The sequence below is a fragment of the Apis cerana genome, linkage group LG9 (genome assembly GCF_029169275.1).
Source record: "Apis cerana isolate GH-2021 linkage group LG9, AcerK_1.0, whole genome shotgun sequence".
NCBI classification, from domain to species: domain Eukaryota; kingdom Metazoa; phylum Arthropoda; class Insecta; order Hymenoptera; family Apidae; genus Apis; species Apis cerana.
Window position 1 is genome coordinate 5,182,871 of NC_083860.1, and position 24,101 is coordinate 5,206,971.

General features: G+C 35.6%; 2 protein-coding genes and 1 long non-coding RNA gene across 15 annotated transcripts in view; 1 reads left to right on the top strand and 2 right to left on the bottom strand.

Moving 5' to 3' along the window:
- The window catches only part of LOC108004004 (fasciclin-1), a 300,543-nt gene that overhangs the window by 261,495 nt on the left and 14,947 nt on the right, over window positions 1–24,101 (bottom strand). The gene's annotated exons all lie outside the window — the stretch shown is intronic.
- Window positions 1–24,101, bottom strand: part of LOC108002673 (tropomodulin) — a 219,951-nt gene that overhangs the window by 25,505 nt on the left and 170,345 nt on the right. The gene's annotated exons all lie outside the window — the stretch shown is intronic.
- LOC133666655 (uncharacterized) lies at window positions 6,624–8,402 on the top strand. 4 transcript variants are annotated; one of them, XR_009831084.1, is made up of 3 exons: window positions 6,650–7,770; window positions 7,877–7,960; window positions 8,100–8,402. It is a non-coding gene; the product is annotated as an uncharacterized LOC133666655 (long non-coding RNA). The 4 variants fall into 4 exon arrangements; XR_009831083.1 differs by having other exon boundaries at window positions 6,657–7,706; XR_009831082.1 differs by having other exon boundaries at window positions 6,664–7,122; window positions 7,215–7,960.

Genomic DNA, 24,101 nt, shown 5'->3' on the forward strand with positions numbered 1-24,101 from the left:
GTTGGATATAAAATTTATCACAGGTGTTAACGTTGGATCCTGATATTGTTGTAATTTTTCTTAATATACTTTTTCGAAAAGAAAATTGGAAAGAAAGTGCTCAATAATTCCGGACTGAATATATCGCGATTAATTTCACAATTAATATTTTCTAAAAATTTCTCTTATTCTCTTATTCCTTCGCAAAACATCTTCTGAAACGGAGGTATTATTCGTACCTGTATCCATGTTTCGCTACCTATATCCATTTATCCATATCTCCTTAATAAAATTTAAAAGTTTCTTAATCCACGATCGCGAAATTCGAATACAATATTCAACTTTCGATCCCATTCCCTTTCTTCTCCCACAAATATTCCAAGAAATAACGCGGAGCAAAATATAATTCTTTCGGCTCGGAAAATAAACTGTCAGTTCCTTCTCATTCCCCGCGCTTTTCTCATTTCTCGGCCTCTCCTCCCAAGAGACCACGGAATTCGGCGCCCCCTGAGAATTTCGGGGCGATACGTTATCTGTTCAGGCAGGAGTATTTAATATCGCGGATATTAGAGGGGGGAGGGAGAAGTTAGCACGAGGCAGAAGGTAGACCGAGGTGAAATCACGATCGTGAGTGATCATACATTACCGTTCTTTAAGCGGGAAAAAATATCCCCTTCATCTCTCACGAGTTTCCCATTTCGTTCTTTCTTTTATTTGGAAATTGAATTTTAATCGTCGATATAAATGACGACAGCAAATATTTGCTGTCACACGCGGGCAAAGAGATATTTTTTCGCATTGTGAATTATAATACAACAATTTGTTGGAAGAGACAAATAAACGAATTTACAACTTCAAAGCCGGTTGATCATCGTTTACACCGATGATCGATCAACGAGGAAACGTAGAATTTTAATCGGCGCGATGGAAAAGCAAAACAAATATAAGCCGGGACAAAATTAATTTAACCAAACACGCTTCGTTTTTCAATCCGCCTTTTGGCAATCAAAAACTTCGGCGAATCGAAATTATTTCGGATCGATTCAATTTTCCGGATACGTCTCAGAGATGATTCGCGTGTGGGATAGCGAGAGCGTTTGATTACAAGTGTTCGAAAAATTAATTTTCTTTTTTCTTTTTTCTTTTTTAGAAACATACAATTTATTCTCGTTTATTCTTTATTTGTGTATCATAAGAAAGTTATTCAAAAAAATCTCATTGAGATTTTTATGCTTTCTTAATTGAATTGAATTGAAATCCAATGTATGAAATAATCTAATCTAATCTAATTACAATTCATGAAGAGATAATACATTGATCGATCTTTTATTTCTAAATACACGTTTTCTCGTTTCAGAAAATTTCTCCAATTATTTTGTCTGTATATATTTATAACAAAGTAATTTTAGAAAAATCACATTGAAGTTGATGAAAGCTTTTGGCGAAATTCCAATCCTCTCTTCGATTCCATTAAGATCCAGCTATCAATTTCCTTTATTTATAATTTATAAATAGTTGAGTAATTAAAAAGATCTCATTCGTGAAAAGAACTTAACATCAGAAATCTTTCATTCATTTTTCCATTCACCAACAACAAACAATTCAAACTCCTCGCCAAATCTCTAAACGAAACGAATGCATCGACCTTTTTCTCACCCTTTCAATTTCGATAAAAAAAGGATAAAAAACTCCTCGCCAAATCTCTAAAATTCATTCTCGAGAGAACAGAACTTGGAACTTTCTTCTAAATATAAAACTATCCTCGATTGCAAAAAAAAACGAATCGACCTTTTTCTCACTCTTTCAATTTCGATAAAAAAAAAAATAAGAAACTGTTCGAATAATTCAATGCATTGGAAACGATATTCGAAAAAAAAAGGAAAAAATCGAACGAATCGAAGAATTCAAAGTAAAAGAGAAACGGGGTAGGAAAGAAACCGGAGCCTCTTACCGGATTTCTGTCGTCTATCCCCGCGGTTCGGTTACGGTAAGAACCCTCGAGTCACGTCTCCACCCTCCCCGTCCAAGAACGCGAACCTCCGCGAGCATTAGGCACGTACAACATGTGTAACCTAGATTCGGGGGAGCTCGGCTCACCGAGATCTTTGAAAGCGGCGGGCTCTGAAGGAGGAGGAGGATCCATGTGTGTCGATCTTCCCCCTCGATCCTTTGCGATTCATCGAGGCGAGATCCGCCCCGACCGAAATAGCACTTTTGCACATAGTACTTCCTTCGCATGGTGTTAACCATGCCATCTCTTTAGATGTATTTCATCTCTCGCGGCCGTTTTTCTAACCACTTTGGATTACTGGTACAATATATTCGTATCTCTGAAGGATCGAGGCTTCAGACGCTTCGATTCAAGCTTAATGGGGGATATTTTTATTTCTCCTTTTCCCTTGGCAATTTCGTAATTTGCGATCAACGAGGGTATAATTAGATTATAAAAATACGAAGTAACTGAACGTGTGTATCGCGTTCAAAGATCGATCTGTACAATCTTGCGAAAGTTTTTATTTATATAAAATATGGATCGAGGAATCGATGTATTAAAGTTGTAAATAATTGTTATTGTTTATGCATAGGAGTCTAACGATTCAACTCGTTTCTTCCGATATCGTGTTTCAGAAGACATGATTATTTCTCGAGTTAAGTGAATCTTCTCCGATTATAATAAAGGACAAAGAGGCGCTGTAAGTTTTCACAACGTGTATTTCACAATATAATTAGCCGAATAATCAGGAACGTTTTCACTTCGTTCAGCTACGTCCAAGTCGGCGCGATTATCGCTCAAAGGGGAACAAAGATTTGAATTAGGTCTGACGTACACAATTTAAATGAGCTCCCGTGAAAGCTCCCTTGGATGATGAATTTCGAAACAGAAAATCATCCCGCTTTCCCGTGCTAGGAATTCTCTGCGCCGCCGAGAATTTCGTTCCTTTGCACGGAAGATTGGAGATTCTTGCTTTTCGCTCTTCGTTCTCCGCTCTCTGCCCACTTTTCTTTCTCTCTTTTCCCTCTTTCGAGCGGTTTACATTTGAAAGAGGGAGAAAAAGAGAAATAGAGGTTAGAGGAAAGGTATTATACAGTTAAACACAAAGGGATTTACACTCGTGCACCCTCATTTCCATCCATGTTTTTCTTTTCCACCTGTTCCTCGTTCTCCTTTTTTTTCCCACCTTCCCTTCTCCTTCGAAATTAAGCATTAAGATGAAAAGGATTTGTAACGAGCATTGATCTTTCAGTTAATTACGAGAGAGAAAGAGATAATTGAAGGAAGAGATGTATATCAGAAGCAAAATGTTTAATTCCGTGTTATTCCAACGAGATTTGAAATGATAGTGTTTCAGTCCTACATGCTTGATCATCGATCAAGCCTATTTTAAAACAGGTGGATCACTTTTGTTAGTAGAAACGGAGGAATTCGCGTGTCGAATCGTCATTTTATATTCTGGTCGCGTTTACCAGTGACACACATCTGTCTTTAACGCTTGTCCCGATTCAATTCTCCATGATTTGATAAAGTCTATATTCGAATCTATCACGCGATCTGTATGCTCGAACGTGTCGATACCAGGTTGAACATGCATAATACACGAAAAGATCCCTAACTAATTGCTTAAACAAACGTTTCCACGTATACGTTTGATAATTTATTATTAATTCCGTTTTAAAAATAAATATGATAAATTCGTAAGATTTCTTTAAAGATTAATAAATTCAATATTTTCCATATTGAAAAATAAAATACTTTCATAAGAATATCCGTGTTTCCAGACGAATCTCCACGATTTTAAGCAATCACCGCGACTCATCCCCGTAAAAATCTAATGTAACAGGGGAGGGTAAACTCGGAGATGAACTTTCCCAGCCGCAAGATTAAAAATCTTCGTTGCAACAAACACGCCACGCAAAGGAAATTCCTTCCTCCCTCAAAAGAGGGAGAAGAAGTTGGTTGGAGAACGGAAGGAGGACGAAGCCCTTCACAAAGGGCCATTTCAAAACTGTTTCTCTCGACTCGTGACAGGATTTCGGGGTTTGCGCGCGACTTTCACGCGAGGAGCGCGCGTTGTCGGATAAACGTAATTAAGATCTTCATCCAACGACGGGCAGCGTTGCGGTGTCTGACAGACTCGAAAGTGCAACACCAACCTAAAAGTGCATTCACAGAGCCAGATACATACACGTGTGGGTGGATGGTTAAGCTCCAATGAAATTTCTTCTCCCTCGAGAATCTCTGCACTTTTGTAAAACTCGTTAACGTCGATTATTTATTGTTTGAGGGATCGTAGAAGAAGATCAACGCCTAGAGAAAGCCTAAACTACAAAATGGAATCTTCTTGTGTCCCTTCTAATAACCTTCTCCAACATTCCAAAGGATCATTGACGATAGTGAGTCTAACATATAGTTAACTGTAGCAAGGGTAATAATCGAATAACGCGTTAAAAATGCAAAAAAAGGAGGAAAAAGTAAATCGAACGACGCCAGAAAAGCAAAGGGGAGGGTGGCCACGGTTGTTGGCAAGATTTCCGGTCGAAGGCTTCCGGTAACGATGATCCTCCAGGTAACGCTTCACGCTCTCCATCGCTATTTCCACACCCACGGCCACCCACTTCTGGATCTCCCTTTGCGCCTCATCTTCCGTTTTCCGCCTCCATTCCATTTCCAACATTTCTGTTCCTGAAAATGTTAACAGTTAGATACGGCCACAAAATGAAGACGGGAACTAGAATCGCTTAATAGGATTTCTCTTCTTTTCCTCGAGGCGATCACGGATGATTTCTTTCTTTCTTCCTTTCTTTCTTTCTGCCAAGAGAATTTCGCGATGCGTCGAGTGGTTTTCCTTGTTTCATACGGATATTCGTGTTACGTGTATATTTATGTACTCTTTATTAGAGAATGATGTGGTTTTTTTTGCATTGTGGGAGCGGCGAGCCTCTCTCGTGAATTATTCACGGATTTTATTTTCTCTTCGCCGTGTTGTAGCACTGCTGGTCTCTCGCGGATTAAACTCTTCCTCTCCACGGGCAGTCGAAAAAAACAGTTTTTCCGCGTTTCTGTTTCAAGGTATCGGTGGGCAAGGATTTAACGTAATTGTCAATTGTATCGATTGTGTTTCGACAAGCGAACGAGCTGGATCAATTTTTAAATTGGCTTCCCTAAAATTCGTACGTATCTTGTTTCCAGTATTTTATTAAATAATATTTTAATATTCATTGGATCGAAAGGATGTATATCTATATTTGCCATAATTTTGATTGGCATACTTATTTTTAATTGTCCTCTCCACTATATATTCGTATTATTAAAATTAAACTGATATTATTATTCCATATAAGTAATATTAAATATAATAGAACACGATCCAAACGATATTCGAATCGATGTAATAATCCCCACCATCTTTAAATCCCCCAAAACTCATCGTTCTTTTGTTATTCGAGGGACCAACGATGGAAAGTAGCAACAATATCGTGTTTATGTTTGCGCAGCTATTTCGAAAATGTCAACATAAATCGGGAGGGGAAGAATAAAATAGGATTTCGCGGCCACGTATATAATATTCCCTGGAACGTTCCTTTGGAAATTTACACGGAAGATAAAATTTATTCATTATCCCTACGGTTACTCTCCGAGTAAAAATATTTTTTCTCCAGAGTTGCGCCAAAATCTTCGATAAAATTACGATGAAACGTATTTTTATACAAGGATATGTATATTTTTGAAATTAAAATTTATTTACGGCTCGAAAGAAAAATTCGAGAGAAATATTTTAGTTTGTAATTTCGAACAGGTATCATTGAGAGGCCGTGCATCCTTGAATTAAAATTAATTTCTTTACAGTTTGGGAGAAGTTTTAAACGCATTTGTTCGAACGAGTTTGAAATAAAAATGGGAAGAGAATTCGTTTATAATTTTAGATACCTGAAGATCATGAGAAATATCCCAGCTTTCGACAAGCCCTCGAATTACTTAAGAGCCTTTGGCAAGATCGTTGCGTTCCTTGCGAAACTATTCTTTGAAACAACGCACGGATATGTAATATTCTTTATATTCAATTAAAAATCAATTACGAATTGATCCTGAACTAAGTTTCTTAAATTAATTTTCCAAGGATTTAATAACGAATTCGAATTTTTAGGATTTCAACGATGTAACGAAAATACTTTGACACGACGCTTTGATCTTTTTATAATACGAATTTTTGAACGGTAATAAAATATTTAATGTTCTCACAGTGTGATATAATAAATTTCACACGTGTCGTTTACACCATAAATATATAATTTGTAATAAACTTTTATAATAAATTCGTATAAAATTAAATTATATTTACACAACCTTCCTTAAAATCGTAATTTCACCAGCTGAAACACCCCAGCTTTGAACATCTTTTTTAATGAAATCACCCTCCGGATAAAATTAAACGCAACACCAGAAAAGGTTCTCCTCCTCCTTTTTTTTTGATTAACACTGGGATAAAAAAAGAAACCATCGTGCAAATACGTTTTAATAACGCGGGCATGCGTGCAATCATATTTATACACATACGATACATACGTAGAATAGCCGCGAAGATCTGACGCAATTCATCGCGCACTCTTAACGGGTACAATGTTTCATTTGCAAATGAACATTGTATCGAGCCCGAAGCAAGGAAGCGAAACGCCTCTGAATACGCTCTTGTAATTTTCCACGATATATTTTGCCAGTTGCCGCTTGTTATCTGCCCGTCTAACAACGCAGCTCGACGTGTATTCGCCTCTGCCCGAAAGCGACGTTTTTCCACGAAAATATTTTGCGAAAAATGTTTCTCCAAAAAATTAATTCACCGAAACTCTCTCCTCCTTTTCATTGAGCCAATAAGGGAACGCGTATTAAATTCTTTTTAATACCAATATAATACACGAAACTTGTAATCTCTTTATAAATTAATTTGACAATTTACCAACCGCTTCTTCCAGCATCATTAAAACTCTGCTACATCCGTGTCTCGAAATATCAAACGAATCCTCTCTCTGTCTTCGATCATGGAATATAATCACGCGAATTTATTACTCTTAATGTAAACACGTTTCTGATTTCTGTTTAAAATCATCAGAAGCTCGGTCACGTGTGAATGATAAGACGATATCTTGAAGGTATGTATATATATATATATATATATTTATACACGCCTTGAACCGACGCGTTTCAAAGTTTCGACGTTTGAGTTGGGGATTAATTTGCATAGCTGATCAACACCGAAAAACGTGGTAAATATTTGACCGCCGTGTGTTTCCTCCCTGAATATCCGAATATCTCGACGAGTCGGAAGCGGATGACGCCGTGTTGCATCGATGAATCGCAGGCGCAACGGTGAAATCCTCTTTTACCCTGCGCTTCCAAAGTAACGTTAAAACGTGAATTTCGACGATTATGTATGCAGAGAGGTATAAATCCACGTCTGGGACTGGATTAAAGGCTGCTCCACGATACTTTTGATGTTCGATTGCCTACCTTGATAAGGCATAAGGAGGCGCCTGTTTGCACGATACACATAGATATACACACGCGCACGTAGGTATACGTACACGTGGCTGGTTTATAGTGTTTACATTGATTTCCATCGACGACAGAACCATGACAAATATTGTTAAAACGAGCCGGGCCAAGGAAATGCGAAATACCGAGGGAGAACCGAGCGAGTATATTTTCACGAGCTGAGCAAACGTTATCTCGCCCGGTATGATAAACTATCGCGTCATTTGTTTGAATGTTTTAATAAGAATTAAGACGAGCTTTTGATGGTTTATATTTTGAATATAACGAATTGGATATGATGTTATCTCGGAAGCGAAATTGATCACATTGATCAGTCGTGAAGGATTAAATAATATCAGTTATGCATTTTAGGTATTAAGTTCAAAGATTGGAAGAGAATGGAATTCTTTGAGTCGATCTGACTTCTTTTGAGAGTTTGGCTTTGCGTTATATCGTGTAAGTATATTCATGAGAAGAGTTTGAATTTTAAATTATTTAATTATTAAATTCTACATTTCCAAGTTTAATATTTAATGTTTAATGATGTTTTGTCATGAACACAGCGACTGATTTTTCTTTTATTTTTATTTTTTAGAGAGACAGAACTTTCGCTGTACATAGAAAAGTATTGAATCATTAAAAACATATATTCGTATTGTATACTTAAAAATATTGGAACAGACAGTTCAATTAAGAAAGGTGATTTTGCATAAAAAAGCAAGGGGAGGATACACAATAGAATTTTCTGACGCAAGATTTCATATTCGAGATTTAATAATTCATAGATTTAATAATTCACCGAGCTCGTATGCGCATAGTAAACAAAGAAGCTGTAGAACCAGGTTGTCGATACCGTTCAAATTATTCTAATACCGCAATAAAGTGTATCATATGAAAATTTGTTAGAAAATCATAATTCTAATAAAATTCTCTACCCACATAGCGTCACTTTTATCCATTCAATGGATATCGCTTCGATGAAACAAATTAATCTTTCAAATTCGTTTTAAACGAATTTATTATATTCGCACAATTCAGAATTAATTTCGAAATGATAAAGATGATCGAATTATAGATAAAAGATTTAACGAATTTGAAAATTTCACGAGATTTCGAAGTATTTTTTTATATCAAAATCTTTGATTCGATAAAAGTACTCGTTTAATGGAAAACATTATCTATAATAATGTTTGATAATACGTGAATAACACTGATTTTTAACATTAAAGCGTACTCAAAATTGGAGATAAATCAAGGATTCGAATATCAATCTATCCATAATTCTAACAATAAACTAAAACGCGTAAAATAGAACAACAGAATAGTCAAATTGGGGAAAAGGGAGACGAATGCAACTTAGCCCGATAAATTGCTAATATTGTACCTGTTCCATTATTCAAGTGCAATTGTTCTCATACGTGCGATATGAGTATTTGTGATTCCATTGTATGATTTACATTGTGATATTATCGGATAATTTTTTCCAATTTTGTATTACGCATCATTTCAAAGAAAATGTTTTTCTTCCATAAAGAAAAATTTTAAAAGGTTTCGAATGTCTAAAATTATCCCAAGTTTTCAAAAGTGAGGTTATAAAAAAAGAAAAAATTAAATTTTCTTACAGAAAAAAAAGTACAATTTTTTAAAATAATAATTACACTTCAAACTAGTTATAAGATAACGCGTGAACGTTTCAAAAATAAACCGCATACGGAAAGATACGATCGCTTTAACTGCTTAATGATACATGAGTTATGAAGTACTACTCGTTCTACGTGTTCTACACCAGTAACGCGTAAATCGATCGTCAGACATTTGTTCCTTTACTGTCAACTCTACACGTTAACAACTCTTGTTTATGATAACAGTGAGAAATTTGCATTTCAGATTTGTTAAAAAAAAAATAACTAGTTTTATGATGATAAAAAACTAATGTAATAGACAATTTTCTAAAACAAACTATTACTTTTAAGTAGAGGAAAGTTAAAATAAAATCTTATCGGAAGATTATTCCGAATTAATTATAATTTTGCCCCCAATTCCAATATATTCAAGGAGCCCGTTACTTTTATTTCACTTTTATTTCTATCTAACGAGAGAGGAAAAGTTGGGAAACGAACCGTGTGCCGCAAATGCACCATTTTCCCACAATAAATTGTCAAAGTTTCCGTACGACTGAGCTCTTCTCTGAAAGTCACGCGTAGAAGAAAAGGAGAAGACAAAATCGATAAGAGTAAGGAAACGAGGTAGTGAAACAGTCCACGTCGAACATTGGCCGGAAATTAATAGAAGAAACCTGAAATTCTTTCGGGATAAGAAGATACAAGATTCCAAAATTCTCTTATTCAATATATTATAAGATATTTGTATTGCTTTTCGATAGTATTACAATGATATCTTTATTCTTTTTCAAACAATCCAATAATCAAAACCAATTTTAAATTTTTCCTTTTACTTGAAATCTGAGATTACGATCATTAGCGCTTATTTATCACTGTTTTCTTTTATACGGAAAACTCTAGATTATAAAAATGAAGAGGGGCGAAAAAAAAATTTGTATTTACAACACAAATTAAAAATAGTATTAAGAATACTCATAGCACAAGCAAGCAATAAACACCCTCTTTCGTGTTCGATAAGAGTATATACTTATAACGATCGACCTACTTTTGTCCAGAATCACTTGGCAAACGTCTAGCCTGGCAGGAAGGGACGTCTAACCCGGATACACGGCCTTGTACGATGATTTTCGACACGAATACCTCCTCCCAGAATCGAGAACAACCTCGTGTATACCTGACTCGAGCCGCATCTGATTCCTGCGGTCCACCACGTTCCTTCTCGAATTCCCCTTTTTATTCGTCTCTTATTTTCGGCCTCTCCAGTGTTACCCGACTCCCAACTACTTTTGCCCGTTCTTCTCGCCGATAAAAAGGAGACCGCAAACAAAACTGCTACCGACAACTTTTCAACTTTACGATCCCTGGTGTTGGACGATCCTCCTTCGATGGATCTCATGAAAGTGGATCAACGAATCCACGTACAACCGAATGGAAATTTTTCACTTATTTTCTTTTGAGATAAATTTTTTTTTTTTTGATACTAAAATAATAATCTCGAAATTCTGAAAAATCCAGATCAATTCAAAGGATTAACCCGAAATCGATCATCTCTCTGACTCGATCATCATTGATTTAATCGTATTCGATCTCTGGAAGAAGCGAGCCCTTAAAATTAAAAATAATCGAGAACGATTATCGAATAATTGATCGATCGTTTCGAGACGAAAATTCTCTCCAAGTCTCCAACATTTCATAAATATATCCTCCAAGCCAAGCTTCTCGTCTATCTCATAAATCACCACCTCCAACTTGCATTGTCTCTCTTCCTCTCTCTCTCTCTCTCTGTTCCAAGTATCCAAGTGTCGAGCTCTTTACACGACGGGACGGGTTTTATACAGGAGTTATGTTTCTTGACCGGCGAATAGAGGGCAGACCTCGAATCCGATCGATTATGGGACACGAAACTCTGTCGAGACAGACTTTTCAACCCCTTCCCCCTCCCTAGGAAAATAATTTATCTCGCGCGTGAATACGAAAGGGGACCAAAGAGGAATTTAAATGGATTTGGCCCCGTTTTCGAACCTCCCTCCCCTCCCCTCGTTTGACGTCATAATCCTCCCCGCCAATTTGTCCCTCCCCCGCATTCTTGAACAAACTTGAACCCGCAGCCCCGCACTCTTTTCCACGAAACAAAGAGCCGAGACCCATTTTCGATGGTGATCCAGAAATTGCGACCCCGATTGAATTACCAAGGGGGGGAGGGGAGGTTGACAAAGCCGTCAAACTTATTAACGCTGTTTTAATGAAGTGTTACCGCTGAAGCAGTTTGCATAAACCTTGATCCCTTGAAGGGGTACGTCAAAGGGGTAAGAGAGAGAGAGAGAGGACAGGGGGAGGGGGAATCAAAGGGCGGTTGCTTATTAAAATTAAATGGAAGTAAATGGGGATAAGTTTGATTTCGATTGTGGGTCGAGATGATTGAAGCTATGTACAATGAATGATGTGCAAGAATACGTTTCGAACGAATTACATCTCGATTGTCTCGTAAGACCGATAGAAGATTTTTATATCGTTTAAAATTCACGATGTAATTCTTGGAAAATTGATACACGCGCGTGTGATAAATATAAATGGATGGATTAAAACATCCGTTGAAGAAAAATATAACATTGATGCATGTCTCGAAGGAAAATCTTTGGGATTGGAATTCTAAATTGCAATTTTCAGGTTGAAGCGACAACCACGATTTAATCATTACTATCAACGTTGGCTTCCGCAATTCCCTCTCTTTTTTCAAATAGATTTTTCCTTCTCTGCTGCGTATAGACTGATCACTTCATCGTTCGAGGCTCAAATATCTAATTTTCATTTTTGTACCATAAAATTTAGATTTTTTTCTATTCTAAGCTGATTCCAATCTAACGAACGATTTTTGTTACTTGCGTTTACTTTATTTATTTTATTCCATTATCTTTTAATTGGAAATCTTTTTTTAATCCAGATAAACAAAATAGTGTCGCGTAAATGACATCCATTTTCTGCTTCGCAAGCACGAGCTATTTTTCGTGACGATAGTTTTCAATGTATCCGATCCCAGGTCACTTCCTTAAGCCGCCTATATTGTTCATTGACGTCCATCTTAATCGCTGCCATTAATATTCGTTCTCCGAATGCCTCGTAATATCTTCGCACAATATCATAGCCATAAATATTTTCTTATTCAATTTCCCTCAAAGTAAGTAAATATTTACATTATTACATATTTACATAACATCCTCGTTTTGCAAATTATAAAATTCCCCTTACAATTCCAAATCGTGCACGTGCATATTATTATTATTATTATTATTTTTTCAATATCCTCGTCAATATTTCCGTTATTACAAGCAAATTATCCGTTTCCCTTTGATCATTACGGGGACAAATTGTCGAACAAATTGCCTTATCTGTATCGAAATCCAATAATTGTAACCTCTTAACAAACGAATTTAAATATTTAAATAAAACGAACGATACGTTTTCTCTCCTACGTTCGTCGTATTCGCCTCTTCTTTCCTTTAATATCATTGTAACACACCCGAGTAATTAATCACCACAGACATATACATCGATGCTGAAATTCTTCAGGGATTCTCTCTCCCTCCCCCTCGTTTTCTTCTAAAAACACGATCACGGTTGGACAGTTAGAAACAGATCGAGGACGGGATGATTTGCCGACGAAGACGCATCACGTCCATCCTAACAATCCAATTTCCTTGGAGCGATTAAAGCCGACCTAATTTCGAGGAGCGGAGAAAAACGATAAAAACGTTTATCTCGAAACGAGAGGAGCCCCGTGGCCTGTAAACGTTCGGGGGATAAATAAGGGTGGGCTCTCACGATTTACTCGAAACGCATTCAAGGGGATAAAAGGTTTCCACCGTTGATGGTTGGAATTCGAAGGTGTTCCATTTCCACAGGGTATAATTGCAAATATTTATCACCCTCGATGATTTTTCTAAATTGATTCTGTCCAATTTATTTTCTCTCGATGATCGATGATATTTGTTGACTCAAATTAAATATAAATAAGGAATTGGGTAAATTTTCTTGGGCATCGGGTAATTCTAAATTTTCTCTCTGAAAACTAAAACTCGTTTAATTAAGATTAACCTAATTATTCGATTTGTAGGAGACCAAATTAATTATTCTGATTGATCTGGCTTAATTTAAATCGAAGAAACTTTTTCCGTGGATAACTTTTAACGAACAATGAGTTGTCAAGTAAAATTTTTAACAAGATTATCGACCTTGATATTAAAAAATCGTCAAGATCGAAAGGTGACACCTTTTTGCAAACGATCATTGATGCGCTTAACGTTTCAATTAAAACGTTTTCACAGAATTAAAATTACGTTCGAAGGGATCGTTCAACGTTGTGTATACGAGTTAATAAAGGATAGAAAAAGGGAGGGGCGGGGGTCGAGAGGGTGCAGATAAACCTATTACGCTTACAATAATTGAAAACGAGCAGTGACGACAGCTTGGCTGCTGGCAATTAATGTTTCATCGCAATTAAAGAACAGACTTGCCTCCACTTTTGACGCGTTTCATGAAATATTAATTGGCAAATAAACTGCGTGGATCGTTGAGTCCAAATATTGTGCCCCGCGCGGGATTTTACACGGTGGAGGAAGGAAAATGAATTTCATTTGAAACGAAAGGTTAACTAACTCTCGCCATCTCTTTTGTTTCGAATATATTAAACGCGAAAAATTATACGTATATGTGCGTGAATTTTGAAGTGGCGAGTAAATGTCGAGCGATGTCGCTATTTAAAATATTTTAAAATTGAGGATTAATTTTGAAACGTTGTGCCTATCTGTTCAAGTAGACACGTTTGCACGATTTTATACGATGATTTTTCGTACTATTATGTGCACGAAACCAATGTTTTTCAATACATTGTGCACAGATTTTTCATCATAAATTACACGTTGTACATTTTTTCATGCAACTATGTAACAAAAGAGTTTTAACAAAATGTCTGTTAAAAATATTACAAAGAACAATTCACAGTTTCTTTTGTACATATATATATTATTTTATATAGAGATATTTTATATAACTTTTTATATAATTTACAAGGATTTGTCAATTGATAATTCTCAAAATTATCGTCATTAAATTATTATTTGAATATTAGTCTCGAGCATAAATTCCACTTTTGTATTAAACAAATTTTCAAATCTTGCTTTCTTTTTAAGCTCCATCGAGTTAACCGATTTTCGCAAGTTTGGAATCCATTTCCCAAAAATTCAGTCAGACCTCGAATAACATCTACAATTTTATGCATCAGCGGGATTACTTGTATCATATATGTCGCTCAAAGTACACGTATACACAGAAAATAAATCTCACCACTTCTAGCACACAGCAAACTTTTCAAAACTCCTTCGACTCATCCTCCAAGCTTACGATCATCCCTCGGGACCAGCCGTGATTCTCGATTCTCGGAGAAGCGCAAGATGAACGAAAATTATCAAAAAAGAAAAAAAAAGAAAGAAAAATTCGAAACGCAAAAATAAAAAATCCTCGTGCACGTTGATGGAAAGATCTCTCTCTGGTTTAGGAAAAAATTTTAGAATCGTAAAAAATCAGTGAGAAGAATATGAATTTGAGGAGAAGACTGAGGATAATATATCGCGTGACTGAAAATAATACGCGTGAAAAGGGAGATTCAGCAGGAAGGGATGCGTTGTAATGGAATGAAGGAGGCGGTGGCAATTCGATACGAAAAGTATATGTATACTGAGACCAGAATTTTGGGCTTGTCAATCAATTTCGAGGAAATCTTGGAAAGATTTGTCGAGCGATCAAAAATGGAAGAGGAGTTTTCCTCGAGTTTAAGGGATGGACGCGCTTTCTCGAGTTTGATCATTTTGACGCGATCTTGAAAAGCGTACAAGTATGAAGCTTTAATGGATATTAAAAATATTGTTATTTGGATATTTTTTATTTTATCTTTAAATAGTTAAACTTTATTATTTATAATTTCTTTTTCGTTTAATCAATTGTTTTTAATTCAAGCTTTCACAGTTTTAGAAAGATTGAGAAAATTATTGAAAATAATGTAGTAAAAGTTCCAAGAAAGATCTTCATCGAAACATTGCTCGACGCTGTTTAATCTAATCTAGTATTTCGAACAGAGGAACCATTCATGTAGATCAACAGCGCTGAATCATTTTATTTGCATAACGAGGGAAATATTGTAACTGGGTAAAAGACGGGGAGAGAAAAGTTAGAAGAAATTTTAGCTATTTAAAATAATTATGACTCGTTGAAATAAGAATTATTTACAATATTTATATTCAAATAATGATCGATAGTAAAAAGTTATTAATTTGCAGTATCGATCGCAGTATTTTTGCACGACGAAATAATTTTAATATGCATATCGGATTTCATGATTAATTTGCATACAACACCAGAAGAGGGAAAATAAATTTTTTTTATTCAAACGAGAAATTTTTCTCATTCATACGAAACTGTCGATAGTTGGCTATCAAAAATGAAGATATTCCAGCAGAATTTCTCGTCGAACATTTCCATTGATTCTTCATATTATACTTTTCCCCCGAAAAACCATAAAACATTCGTCTAAAAAACTTTTGTACCCCATACGGTTCTCAAAGTGGCATCAGAGGGATGAAACTTGCCAAGGATAGTTTTATCCTTTAAACTTGAGTTAGTGCAGAAAAGGAAGGAAAAGATACGCGTCTCTGGGTGCTTTATAAATTTCGAAACTTTCATGGAGAATCGTTGGTGGCAGACATGAATGCAAAATAATTTAGCAATTTTCGAAATTGTTTAAATTGCCTTACATTGAAGTCTGACTTAAACCTTCCATTTTATTTGGATCTACATATACATATACATTAATAAATTTAACGTTTTATACCGTACACGTCTAATCGTGATTATTGCATTAGAAAGAATCGAAAATGAAAAGAACTTGTTGAAATTTTATAGAAGTGAGCATTCGTTTCTTTCTTCAAATTTTTTTGCTTTAGAAATTAGATATATTTTAATTAACGATTAATGATTTTCATCAAATTATTAGTGTATAATAGAGAATTTGATTTTTTGTGAAGAAGATTAAGCGAATTATTATTTTGTATATCAAACGAATAACGAATTGATTAACATTATCTTTTTGCAAGTTACTTTTCATTATTTGGTTGATTCTACTCAATCTAATATTCGATTATTGATCATCGGATTCTATGATTCCCTAGATTGACTAATAAAAATTGCAATATGTCGACGTAATTGGAAAGATACGAAAGAAATAGAATCAAGAAAGGAAAATACGTGATAAATCGTCAACCCCTTTCTTCGTAGCAATGTAATCAGCTTAATTGGGACAATGATTTTTCGAAGATAATAACGCGCTTGTACATCGTTTGCAATGAAAAAGAAACGAATAAATATCGTAATTCGAATTAAAGCGAAATTAACAAAACGTACATTGATCCTTTTTCTTTTTTTTTTTTCTTTTTCTTCTTAACTTTTCAAGCACGAACACGGATAAAAATATATTGGATCACGATGTCGATCGAATTATTAAATCCACTGTGAAAATGGCGGCACGTTTCATCAATCCGGGGCACAACAGAGCTCGAGCCGGTTTAATCTCACCGTACTAACTAGGAATCTCGAAACTACAATCACCCCTTTTAGCCACCCCGCTGAAAACACAATGTTATTTCATTTGTACGCCGGTTTGCGCCAAAATCTCTTGCGAAATTACCTCATAGAATGCAACGGGCTGTCAGGTACAAGAGTGGAAAAATTGGAGCACTTAGCTGGAACAAGTTGGCGGGGGGAGGGGGATTGGAAAAAAGCAGAGTGGTGAAGTGGTTACGAGGCCATGGTGAAGAAAAGTTGGTGACGGATAAAGCGAATTTTTCGATGGCTAAGGGATAAATCGAATTGCCCTCGATGTTAAAAGCGTTGCTCGTCTTAATATGCCTTTTCTCTTTCTTTATCGATAAACGAAACAATAGTTGATCATTGTTTTACATTACACAATTGCGAATTGTTGAAAAGAACTGTAATCTCGAAAGAAAACTTTTCGAAGAAATTTTTTAACAGGATGAGCACAACGTAATAACTCGTTCACAAGTTTCTTAAAACGTCGTGAACAAACTTCTTTATCCCTGCTTGCAAATCTTTCTATCTACCCTAAACCGCAATTGAATAATATACAACTCGTTCAAAATTACAATTCAAATTCTCTTTTTCTCAAGAAATGAAAAATCATCAAGCATGAACGAGAAAACTTTCCAAACCGGATAACCGGATTCTTTCGCTCGAAACGGAAAGCAAAAGCGAGCCATTGATCGATGGAACCGCACTCGGACAACGGCTCGTGTTTCGAGGCATCATCGACTAGACGGACGCGTTTCAGCAAGCATATCCACAAAGCACGTGCTCTCGTGTAACGAGCGCGCATTTACCGCAGGCCTCCGTGAATAACGGCCGCGGATGTAATGCAGCTGCGGATACCACTCGAGAAAGTGCATAAAACGCCGCTTTTCATCGTTGGAAACGTAGGGACAACAAACTTCTTCCTATATATACATATATCTCGAATCCCTCCACGGATGAAATATGACGCCGAACACGTATCCACGGTTGACGTTAACGTTTCCCTCGTTAATTTATGCACAATATCCGTGAACTTCAACTAATGCTAATGAATTGTTCGCGCGCGAGATACCGGGCTTTTCGTAACAATGTAAAGGAGCCGTTCCATTTCCGCACAGCTTATAACCTCGCGCCAGAATGGAAGATGAATTGCGCGTGTCGCGGTGAAAAGATCGTAAGTGGCGGAAAATTTGTTTGGGATATGTACGTATGTGTTGGAATCGTATGGATAATTGGCGCGTCAACGACGCAAGAGGAAGTTAATTGCGGCTTGTTCGAATTTCATTCGAGCAATTTGGGTGTCGTTCGACGGATCTTTAAATTCCGTTTCGATTATTGAAATTTGCATCGACGGTCAGGAAATTTTCGAGGGAATTCGAACGATGATATTGTTTCTCTTTTTTTCCAGAGGAAGACTGTTCGACAAGAAGAAGTGATCGAGCCGATTATCGTAAGCTAAGCACACTAAGTAAACGTAATATCGGGTGCTGATCGTTGTGCAGAGCGTAGGAAGTTGGTATGGGCCGAAGTAACCTGTAATCGGACTACACGCCAACTTGATTAAGGACTTAGCATGACTTACGTTCTGGAGTAGCAGCTCTTTATTTAATAATCTACTAATCGTCGCATCCTGTTGACAAATACGATTAACGCGGATAATTGTAGCGACAATTATGCGAGCCATGCTTCTCCACGAAATTTCTCTTCCAGGGAACGCTTCCTTTTAATCGCATCGATCCAACGTGGAAATTATATCCCAGCCGTTTATCCTATTTATTTTCACGCTGTGAATGTATATATATATGTGTGTGTGTGTTTTTATCAAACAAGAATTTTTTTACACGATAAAAATTAATTCAAATTAATAAACGAACAGTTTGGAACAATCGAATCAAGATTTAAGAAAGTTGTAAATAATAAGTTGTAAGGATAAATTTTTGATAAAAAAATCTAAATTTTACTTAACTTTTTAAACATTCTCTGCTTTTTCAGTTAAGAAGCTACTTGTTGTGGAAAAAAATATATCCTCAATTTACTTCCTAAATTATTTAGTATCCTAGAATTCTGAAAAAATTATCAAGAGTTCTCTCTTCGATGGTATCAACAGTAAAATATCCCAAAGTGCGCTCACGGTTGAATAAACTTAAAAAATACTATCGATTTAATCAACAACCGAAAATATTTAGAATAAAAAAGTAATAGAGCAAAACTCGCGCGCTCTCTCTCAAAAAAAAAAAAAATAAATAAAAAATAAATAAAAATAAAAATAAAAACAAAAGCACGGCGATACAATGTAATCTTGAAAAACGTTCTCCAGCCTGGAAAACAATCGAAACGAGACAGATAAATCACTTTCCATCGATATCGCGCCTTTGAAACTCATAATACCGACATTTCAATTTTACACAGAGATTACAGGGGAGGGAAAAGTCCAAACATCGATGTCATACGTTACAACTAGTTTTAATAACTATCGCGTGCTTTGAAGGGGGAAGAGGCAAAAGTTGGGAAAATTTTTTCGATCGGGATTAACGTGGACGGATCCTGCGGTATTTCGATAACGTGAAAAACAGCTGTCGAGGAAAAACCATTTGGCATACGCAGATATCGATCGGCCCGGCGTATTTTATCCCAAAATGTCAGAAAGCGTACATAAAATTCAATGTCGATTCCACTTCGTATCGACCAAATCAACATGCATTGTTGTTTGTGCCCATTCCTTTTTTTTTTCTTTATATATATATATATATATTTTTTCTTTTTTCTTTTTTTTTTATATGTGTGCGTATAAACCTCGGCTAACAAGTTTAATCACGATAACGGTGGACAGGTAAACGAATACGCTCTCTGTTCGAGTTTTGACTTGGAAACGAACAATATAACCCGATATTAATTTAGAAATGAAAGATACAATGGAATTCTATTAATGTAATTTTGATCGTTCTGGATTTTTTGAATATTTTTTTTTGCCGGGCATGGAAAAATTTAGTGACAGTTAAGGCGGAATATAAAAATTGTTCTATCGGTTTGCGTGATTTGTTTGTAAATATTAACAAAGTTTTTTATTTATTTTGCGACGAGAACAATTGGGAAGAGAAGCAAAATCGAAAATGGTATTTCCATAGGATTAATATTATTTTAATGATATTTATTTAAGATTATTATCTTGTTATTCTGATTCTAAATTGTACATTTTTTTACAGATAATTATTTATTATATAATAAGTAAATTTTATCAATAATATTGGCGAGAGAAATAAAAAGTAAAAAATAGAGAAATTCAACCAACATACGAAACTATCGAGTCGGCATTTCTTTGCGAAACTTCACCAAACTTCTATGGATTCATAAATGTTATAAAACGACTAGAATTCTTGGCCACGTGTACCTCCATTCTCTCTCTGCCTCCTCCCCTCTTTCTCCATATTCGCTAAAAGAAAGTTGATTGGAATCAGTGGCCCGGATAGCTGTGACCTCTCTCCAAGCGCTCAATGTAAGTAGGCAAGCAGTTGACATGGTTGGAACGATATCACCGAGGAAATCAATACGACGCTTCGTTAACGAGAATGTTAGAATTGTAAAAGTAATTTTCGAGAACCAGTTGTTCTATCCTCTAAAACAATCATCCGATTGAAATGAGAATAGAGACAATTAAACTCTTCTTCCTATTCTAATAGAATGTGATCTCTGAAATAATATCCTTATCTTCAACCAATCATTTTTCAACCATCCTATCTTCCAAAACTCAACGTTAAAAACACACACGCCACTCTTATATCCCCAAACATTCCACGACTCGTCGTTTCAAATTAATATAACAGCGACAATAATATAATAATTCAACTTCGACTCGATCAAACTTCGACTCGCATCTTCCTCCTTGGCTAAATCAAACTTGCCGCTATCATCGCGACGCAATCATCGAGTTTCCCCGATTACCATATAAATCATTCGCCTGTACCCACCCCACCCCTTGGCAATCTTCCTCCCTTTTATCCTTTATTTTTCTTTCGCCGGACACCCACCCACGCACGCACGCACGCGATTCCGCTCCGCTCGGTTTTTTCCCTTTACGCGAGGAGCCTTCCTTGGCGTATCGATCACTCCACCCTTCCGCCATCTCGCGTGACGTGTCGCGTGACAATAATCAAGGGTTAACTCGAGACGGGAGGGAACGATATAATACGCGCGTACTCGAATACGTTTCGTTTGATCGCGAATATTTTTTTTTTCCCTTCGATTCGCAGAGAAATAACTCGCTAAGGCCTTTGCCTTATTTTCGACGAGTCGCCCCCGCAAAGCCTTTTGTCTCCCCTCTCGGCCATCCCAGACGGCCTCTTTAATTAACTTTACTTTGTCCGGGTCAATTGTCCCGGCTCGTCGCCACGTACGACGAATGCGTGGCCCGCAACGACAGCTCGACTCGCTCGATTGACACGGTATTGCACGATTATTTTGGGAACTTAACGTTCGTTTTCTTTTCTTTCTCTTTCTCTCCCTCTCTCTTCCTCTTCTCACAACACAGTAAATAAGAGTTCGATTATTTCCTATTTTGGATCGATTGAATCGAGATGCGTTTTTTTTTTTTTTACATCTGATACAACGAGTTTCAGAGTTATATTATTTGTCGGTTGAATATTCCTTTTTTTTTTTTTTGAGATTGAAAATTGGAGAGAGATCGTTGATGAATTTTTCGGGAGGAAGAGGAGGGGGAAGGAGATTCGAAATATTTTTATATATAGGAGGATAGAGTTGGAAATATTTTTTTTATTAATTGAAAATTCTTTTGAAGTTGAGGTTGAAAGTTGGTCAGATCAGTCAATTTTTTTTTTTTGACTTCTAAATATTTTTGTACATAGTATAATAAAGTTTAAAAATTGAAAATATTTTTATTAACCGAGAGAACAAGGAGATGTTTCTATTTTATCTATCTATAAATATCATTTATTTGTGAGATTTTTGAAAAAGTCTATCTTTATGATCGTATTAAATTTTTGATAAATAAATTTTCTTGATTGATTTCCAGAATTTTTTGGTTTTTCTTTTTCTCATAAATTTGTAAGAGAGATAATAAAAATTCTAATAAACATTTTTTTTTTAATATAAAATTTGACGAGTTTAGATTAGATGAAATATGAAAATTAAATGAATCGTTTAGAATTACAAGATCCTATCGTCTAAACAGCTTTTGAGATAATTAAAAGTTTGAATGTACGTAAATGATAGTTTGTAGTACATTTTATATCTTTATGGATCGTATAATAAACTATTTCAACGTTATATGTATTTAACCTAGGAAAATATTCAGTAAGATAACACTAATATCGAGCGCGTGTATGAAACCTTACTCCTGCGCACGTTTCCTGTGAATTCATATACATACGTATAGATTCATGGTTATTTAAAGAATAAAAATATCTTGAAACGATTGCATATTTAATTTCGTATATTAATTTTGCTAATTCTCTAATTACGACAGAAACTTATCGCGAATATACTCTATATCCGATTTATAATTACGTATCTTCACGATTTTGTACAATGTCGTACAATAATTTCAATTTCGATTTAATAAAAAAAAAAAAAATTGTGTTGAATAAATATTAAAAAATAAAGAAAATATTAAAAGCTGAGAATATAAATACTGTTCACGAACGTCCGATTAATTAAATTCCAGGAATTAGATGAAACGTTAAGCAGAATAAAATGTGGAAAACCAATAATACCGCAAAATCTGAAAATAGTGACGATTTTGTTCAATATTAAAATAATATTTCCCGTAGAAAGCTACATTTTATATTAAAATTAAAATTATATTGTATTTTCAGGAAATAAAGAGTTAAAGGAAGATTATATATAAAAAAAATACTATTCGACTATAAAATATTTTATTAATATATTTTTTTCTCAAATTGTTCAATTGTTCGATTCCTCGACTAAAGTTAACAAAATTTTTGTAACGTAAAAAAAGGATGGAGGATCAACAAACGTACAAATTTCTTTTGTGATCAGTTCATGAACATATACTGTATATATATATATATATAATGTATTCCCTATGTAAATTGAAGACAAGTTATGCAGTAGATTACACCCGTATCATGACACACTTTAGTCTAGACTAAATAATTTAGAAATCACCACCACTTCCTATTGCGTGAACATCCCACCCTCGTCCCTTTGCTTTGCTCTGTTTTGCGATAACCATATAACGGGTGTCTCATCATTCTTCTATCTTTTCAACTGTACACCGGTATTAATTAATCACTGATTATCCCCTCGATCGTCCCTTCTACAACGAATATTTTACTTCTTGATTAATTCATCATTTTTAAAAAATGAATTCAAATTATTTGCCACGTTTCTTTTTTTAAACAGAATTTCTTGCCTATTATAAAACTAAGCAGAATATAAAAAAAAATAGAAATAAAAATTACATACAAACTTTCACTGACTCGGCTCATCGATACCCATGATATATTTGCTTAATTTAAAAACTATAAATTCTGTTAATTTCAATTCCATATTACATCGTTCGAATCCACAATTTCTCCAAAAAATTGTCCAACTTTCGTAAATTTAAATATCACAATTCACTTACAGAATTATCCTACGCCGAAAACGCTCGCATAAAATGAAATTCCAATAAAACACGAATAACACTCATCGCGCCCCATCGTATCATCATCTAATTACGTGTCGAAAGAGGAAATCGTCATAATTACGATTCTCACGAACGTTAACGTAAGGGAATGAAGATATAAATTTCCACGAAATTTGTACGTGAAAATGTTGGCAGCGCAAAAGCACGGAACAAGCGCGTTGAGCCATTGTTTCCTAAACGGCCGGTTGAAAATTTCACTTTTGCGGTCGGGCAAAAAGGTGAATAAATCTCAGGGTTCAGGGTATATATGACGTTATGAATTATGCGAGGAGGATAGCATTGAGCGGTAATTGAGGAGGTAATCATGGCTCATCCTCACCCACACCTCGCCAACGCTCCGACACCGTACAACCATGCCCCTATGCATAGTTCACACTTCGTTTCTGCCAATTAACGGTCGCGGAAGATATTTTGACCGTAACGTCGAGGCAACGTAACGGGCCAGGAAACCGACCGATTTCCAAAATAACTTTCTTCGAGTCTAAAATTTGACTCGAAATTTTTGAAAATTTGATTCGAAACGAATCGAATATTGTCTATAACGAAACGGATAATCACGAATTTTTGTGAATAAACTTTTAAAGTTTCTTTAAAAGTTGTAATTTATAATCGTCGATCGAAATTTCTGAAAATTTGTTGAAACGAATTGGATTTTTGTAAAGAACGATTGTGTAGATAT